Source organism: Callospermophilus lateralis, chromosome 10 (genome assembly GCF_048772815.1).
Source record: "Callospermophilus lateralis isolate mCalLat2 chromosome 10, mCalLat2.hap1, whole genome shotgun sequence".
NCBI lineage: Eukaryota > Metazoa > Chordata > Mammalia > Rodentia > Sciuridae > Callospermophilus > Callospermophilus lateralis.
The window spans coordinates 39,694,141-39,701,039 of record NC_135314.1 but is presented as its reverse complement, the minus strand read 5'-3'; the positions used below and the strand labels follow the sequence as shown (position 1 = coordinate 39,701,039).

At 41.5% G+C, this 6,899-nt stretch overlaps 1 long non-coding RNA gene across 2 annotated transcripts; it reads right to left on the bottom strand.

Annotated features, from left to right (window-relative positions):
* Positions 1 to 2,736: 2,736 nt before the first annotated feature.
* On the bottom strand, positions 2,737 to 5,941 carry LOC143642205 (uncharacterized). 2 transcript variants are annotated; one of them, XR_013155615.1, is made up of 3 exons: positions 5,854 to 5,941; positions 3,993 to 4,129; positions 2,737 to 3,497 (listed from the first exon to the last, which is right to left on the bottom strand). It is a non-coding gene; the product is annotated as an uncharacterized LOC143642205 (long non-coding RNA). The 2 variants fall into 2 exon arrangements; XR_013155614.1 differs by lacking the exon at positions 5,854 to 5,941 and adding an exon at positions 4,473 to 4,866.
* Between the last annotated feature and the right edge of the window lie 958 nt (positions 5,942 to 6,899).

The following is a 6,899-nucleotide window of genomic DNA, read 5'->3' as shown; positions in this document are numbered from 1 at the left end:
ATTAAAAATGCAATGGGAGTTATTCTTAAAGGGCAAGAGTGCTGATATTAATTAGAGAAAATAGAGTAAGGGAATTATGGCAACAGATTCATTGATTCTACTAAGTGTTAAGTGTTTTTAAAAAAAAAAAAAAAAGCCATGGTTCAGGGGCTGAGGTTGTAGCTCAGTGGTAGAGAACTTATCTACCACATGAGAGGCCCTGGGTTCAATACTGAGCAACACATAAAAATAAATTAATTAATTAAATAAAGACATTGTGTCCAGTTACAACTAAAAATAATTTAAAAAATAAAAGCAATGGTTCAAATTCTCTTTTAGATAATTAATACAGGCAACAATGAAGAAATGCTGTCTTATTAGAGAAATAATCTTGCAGGACCTTTCCTACGACTATCCCATGTTCAGACACTGATGTTCACAGCAGGTTGTGTGAAAACATAAAAATGTTTATGTCAGTTTCATAGAACAATGATATAACAATATATTAAAGTAATATTTTATATTTAATTTTTATTAATTTAGGTTTTAAAACTTATACCATTAAAATACCATCAGAATATTATACATTAAAATATAAATTTTATATTAATTATTATATATAAATATACAATCATATTGTTATGAAAAATAAAATATTTATCATTTAACAATACCAAAATATGATGACATAAAGTGCTATAAAATAATTTTATATTATATTATTAAAAATTGTATGATAAAAATAATTTATACAGAATGATTTCTCCTTACTTTGAAAAAGTCTGGCAGTCAATTTTTCCCTATATTTAAAGACAGGGAAGGGAATGGGTTCTTGCTTTAATGGACTTCAGTCTATTGTGACGGGACAAAGACAAGGCTTAGAAGAGAAAAAAAAAAAAAAAAAAAAAAAACTTCAGGAAAGTCTAGGAAAAAATCCAAGGCACCATCTTACTGGATCAGGGTGCTCCTCTAGTAGTAGGCCAAAGGCTTCTGGAGAATCGCTGGCACAGCCTGCTTTGGAAGACAGAAGAAGCAAGAGTCCGACATTCAATCACAGCAGCAATCAGGAACTGTTCAAGAGGAATCCGCTTGCATCTGCTGCTGCTTTGCTTGTTCTTCCAACTTTTATTCTATCCAAGCCATCATCTTATTGGATGGTGCTGCCCATGCTTAGGGAGGGTCTTTGTTTCCATTGGCTATCCCACATGCCAATCATGTCCAGACACACCCTCACTGACACGCCCATGAACCCCTTGATCCTCTGCATCTCTTCATCTCATTAAGTTGGCCATTGGAAAAGACCATTACACCCTGGTACAGTGAATAAATAAATAAACAAAGTAATGAATTAATTACTATCCCAGGCTTCTGAAAACTCCCTGGGAAATCCCTGGCAGAGTCCACTTTGCAGGAGTGAAGAAGCAAGAGTCAGATATCCTCAAGTGATGGCAGCAGCCATCAAGAAGAGAAGCACTGGCATCTGCTGCTGCTTCCTTGCTCTTTCAACATTTATTCCAAGCAAGCCACCATCCAATTGGATGATGCTGCCCAACTTTAGGGAGGGTCTGCACTTCAGTTGCTATCCCACATGCCAATGATTACTAGACACACCCAGAAGGCTCTTAATCATTGGCATGTCCAAATCCCTTCAAGTTGAATGAATGCTAACAGTAAAGAGGGCTACCAACACTGAATCAACAAGAACACCTGAATATATCTACAACTTGATTGCCATTAAATCAGGAAGCAAACACACAAGGTGAGGCTGGGGATAGAGGTGAGTGGTTTAGAGCATTTGTCTGAGGCCCCGCCTGGGTTACATGTTTATCACTGAAGGGGGTGGGAAGGGCGGGTGGAAGAAACACTAATAAGTAAAAGTTCTGGGCATAGCAGTTTCATCAGTGAATTCTATGAAATATTAAAAGAAGCATGGCTGTCTCCTCTCAATCTTCTTTCAAAATGTTGAAGAGGAACGGGGAAAAACCTGCAGACCTCTACTCCTAATTGTATTAGTGACAGTTCAAAAGTTGGGTTTAGAGAACTGCCGGTGTGTGAATTCAAGGGATATTTCAATTGCAGCAAAATTTCATATTTCACCAAAATTTCAATATTGTACTTTGCAATTGATGCCGTTAAAGTTGTGCATGAAATAAAGTATTAAATTTGGGACTGTCCTTCACTTCTGGTTCTTCCTGGTTGTGTTTGTAGTGTTCAACTCTTAAAAAATAAATAAATAAAATTGTTTTAAAAACCCAAAGCTGAAAATTGAAGGACCTCCTGGAAGGCATATGCGAATGTCTACAACTGATCTGATCTGGGTCATCAGTTTCTCAGGGAACATACTTTGCTTAGCATGTTTTTCCTTTCCTGAAAATATTCCTTTTGAATCTGAGAAAGTAAAACGTCTGCCTGTGGTGAGTCAAAGGTGTAAAAGTAAGACTTTTGCAGTTCACTATAGGAAATGGAGGGAAGGGGTCCAAAAGTTCAGAAAACTCTGGAATTAAGTCCAGTGAATGTTTGGCCCCAGAACAATGACAGAAGTGAAACGAGCTGAAGAATTCTTGTAATGAACATTCACCATACATGATACTGGGCAGGATGAACAGGCAAGGGAGAACCCTGTGTGGACCTGTGCAAAGGGGACCCCAGCATCCATCCCTTTTCCCGCAAAGAAAAGACACCTGCACAGGGCCCATGCTGGCATCCAGCCAACCCACCTTTCATTTCCCAATCTCCAAATCAAGCACACTAGTGGAAAACGATTGTTTCCATGATTTTATTATACAAGGGACAGAAAATTTCATGAAAATCCAAGAAGGGATCAACTTCTCCCTCGACTGCTAATCTGAGAATTGTCTATTTGAACATGTTTCTTCTCAGAGGATCATCCATTGCAGCATGTTCACGGAGACGCCGGTGCTCTCCAGCCAAAGGCATCAGCCAGAAGTCCAGAGCCTTAAAATGTAAAGCCTCTGCATGGGAGTGGAAACTTCAGGCAGAGGCTCCTGGCACCAGTACAGCAAGATGTTGGAAAGAGTATGGGCAATCTCGGGATCCCTTGCTCCAATGGGGCAGCCTGGGCACCAGTCTTCCTGGTTTCTTAGAGGTGTCCCACTCTCCTGGTGGGGCCGGTGGATCCTGCTGGGTCTGAGGCTTTGGGCCAGGGCAGGCAGGCAGGCAGCTCTGGGCCTCTTCTCAAAGTGCTGTGCAATCCGGATCCATGGATGGGGCAGTCAGAGCTGAGAAACCCACAGGGTCTTAAAAGTGTTTCACGGTTGAAGTCCTGGTGATCCCCAGAAAGGAAGCCCAGCCTGGGATACAAAGGCAGAGGCCAGGGCCCAGCATCTGCTTCCTGGATGGCTGGCAGTGCCTGGGGCCCTGGAGCATCTTCTCCACAATCCCAGGCCTCCCTCACACAGCAGGGAAAATGCTTCTCCATAGCTGCAGACTCTCAGAGGGGGAAAAGTCATCAGAGACTGCTTGCAAGACAATTTCTACACACCAGGGCTCCTCTTGACCTGAAACACAGGGTGTGGAACTTATGGAGACAGGATCTCATGGGTACATTTCTGCTGAAGGGCAAATTCAATCATCTTAGATGTCCATGTTGGATTGAATCGATGTTGTTGAGAGATAGGTTTCAAACCACTTTCTAAAATCCCAGGATCCCCATCACTGGTGGCCATGACCCACACCTGACTACCCTGGTCTCCAAGGAGGGAAAGTGAGAGAAGAGGGAGAAATAGAGAGGGAGAAATGGAGAGAGACTATGAGTTCGCCTTGGAGGAGGCTGAGGCTGGAGGATTGCAAGTTCAAAGCCAGCCTCAGCAATTGAGCTAGACCAGAAGGATTTGAGGAGACGTTGCCTGAATAAAGGAAGAAAAAATGCTGAGGGTGCGGCTCAGTGGTTAAGCAGTTTGGGCTCAATCCCTCTGCATTAGGGTTCTGGAGAGGAACAGAATCAACAGGAAGTTTGATTATGAAAAGGAGACTCACTGGTTTGACTTACGCACCAGAAGCTGGATAGTCCAAAATGGCAGTCTGTAGGCTGGAGAGCTGGAAGAACAAGCAGATAAATGCCCAGAACAAGAGAGATCAGGGTGCTCCTCTAGTAGTAGGCCAAAGGCTTCTGGAGAATCGCTGGCACAGCCTGTTTTAGAAGAGAGAGGAAGCAAGCGTCAACATTCAATCACAGCAGCAATCAGGAACTGTTCAAGAGGATTCTGCTTGCATCTGCTGCTGCTTTGCTTGTTCTTCCAACTTTTATTCTATCCAAGCCATCATCTTATTGGATGGTGCTGCCCATGCTTAGGGAGGGTCTTTGTTTCCATTGGCTATCCCACATGCCCATCAATTCCAGACATACCCTCACTGACACACCCATGAGCCTCTTGATCCTCTGTATCTCTTAATCTCAGCAAGTTGGCCATTGGAAAGGACCATTACACCCTAGTACAGTGAATAAATAAATAAATAAGTAATGAATTAATTACTATCTCAGGCTTCTGGAAACTCCCTGGACGATCCCTGGCAGAGTCCACTTTGCAGGAGTGAAGAAGCAAGAGTCAGATATCCTGAAGTGAAGGCAGCAGCCATCAAGAAGAGAAGCACTGGCATCTGCTGCTGCTTCCTTTTCTTCCAACATTTATTCCATGCAAGCCACCATTCTATTGGATGATGCTACCCAACTTTAGGGATGGGCTGCTCTTCAGTTTCCATCCCACATTCCAATGATTCCTAGACACACCCAGAAGGCTCTTAATCATTGACATGTCCAAATCCCATTAAGTTGAATGAAAGCTAACATTAACAAGGGTTACCCAGACTGAATCAACAAGAACACCAGAACAAATCTTCAGTTTGATTGGGAATAAATCCATAAGCAAACACAAGGTGAGTCTTGGGATAGAAGTAAACAGCAGTAACAATACTAAACCCACTCTATCCTCTTCATGATGACAATGTGTAGATTGCCCTACTAAATGAGGATAAATTATTAAAACAAAGAAGAATATATTCTAAATCTTTTCTTGGTTAATATTTTTTAGACATCCAATTTTTTTTAAACCATTGGTTTTTTAAAATATCTTTTTTGTAATGTTTTTGAGGATGGAACCCAGAGCCCCACACATGCTAGGTGAGTGCAGTACTGCTTGAGTCACATTCCCAACCCCTTGGTTTTATACTTTTAAATAGATTTCATGCGTACCTCTTTCAAACTATAAAATTATGTCCGAGGAAAGACCTATTTAGTTATAGAGAGAGTAAATCATGTACAGTTTTTCCTCAATATTTGTAAATCTGTTCTTTATCATGTGAGTTTTTTTTTTTTTTTTTTTGGTAAGATTTCTTTTCTTCCCTTTTCCAAGCATTCTAAATTCTAAAGAAAGGTTGCACCTAATTGACCACTGTGTTCACTGCTAAGTAGACTTTCTTTAGATTGACAGAATTTAGATCATTTGGTGACCTTCAGATTATATCAGAATGTGGAATGCACGTCCTAAGTTTTCACTTCTGTGCATCAGTTGACACAAATCATGTAAATTGCTGTGAGATTTAACTTGCAGACAAGTAATCAGTCTGGCTAAAGAAATGTAGGAACTATTCCTAGGAAGTTCAGGTTGGCTGGAATGTTCTGAGGAGGGAAAACTATAAAGCAGACAGATGCCCTGGGTGAAGATCATCCCCGTCACACTATCTTCCTGCCCATTGCTTGCTACACATCATTTTCCTCACTTTTCAAGCACATTCATGCACCTGAGTTCCCTGAGGTGGCCTTTCTGGGAATGATGTCTGCACCCCAGCTTCTCAGAGTGCCAACCCTTGAGTAAACCTGATTGTTTTTGAACTCTTGATTCCCAAGTACTTACTTACCAGGGGTGAGTACATGGACTTGGATCCAGTAATAGATTCAGCTTTTAACAATTTGAGTTCACTGGGTACCTGTATCTGCATCCTTCTCATGTTGTACACTCACTTCTGAATGGCCTGTCCCGTCCTTTGTCTTGAAATACCAAGCAGGAGAGTAAATCTATTTCCCTCAGTTTAAAGGGATTTTGTTTCATATCACCTTCTATGTATGCATTCCCCTTTCTAGGGGGAATGATGTCTGCATTCACTGTCCTCAGTACATGTTTCTCAGGCAAGTTCACTAAGACTCACTCCACAGCTTGCTGACAGAAGAAATTCTCACTAGGTTCTTAGTGGTTCACATTAATGCCTAACATTCATGGACTCAGGGTGCCTTGTGTAATCTGAACTCAACTCAGCCCAGGTTCATGCTGTCCCCATGCACTGCTGCTTTCCTTTCACAGGAGAGACACACAGTTTTATCCCAGAGTTGAGTGTGCTCCTGGATTCAGTAACTGAATACAGTCCTAGATTATTAGAAACAACTGTACCCAAAATAAAAGTAGCACCAGGAAGGGGACACTATGTGGAAGAATTAGGAAAAAAATCTTTCATAAATGTATTGTGAGTGCTACTCAGGAAGCTCCTCTTCACCCTGCAGGAACTAGAGAATCAGGGTACTTAAAATCCATCCATCTCTTCTAGAGAGCATCTCAAAGCAAAGTCCTTTGAGCTGCAATAAGGGTGAAAAATTGACACTAAATGGCCAGAGGGAAGGGTGAATTTTCAATCCAGGAGACCTATGGAAAATGCTCTCTTTTTGACTGGTGAATAAGATGCACATTGGAGTTCTCTGTTGAGACAAGAAGCAAAAAGGATCGTGAACTTTCTATCTCAATGTTACTGACCCTGGGGAATGTTCTCTTTTACTTGCTGCTCATTGGTCGCCATGGTCTTTTTCTTCACCTGAAATACCAGGCCCAGGGGTGATCACTGTTACCTCAGTATTGAGCCTCAAATTCACATTTGAAAGAAGGAGATGAAGATCCTTGCTATGGTTTGAATGTATC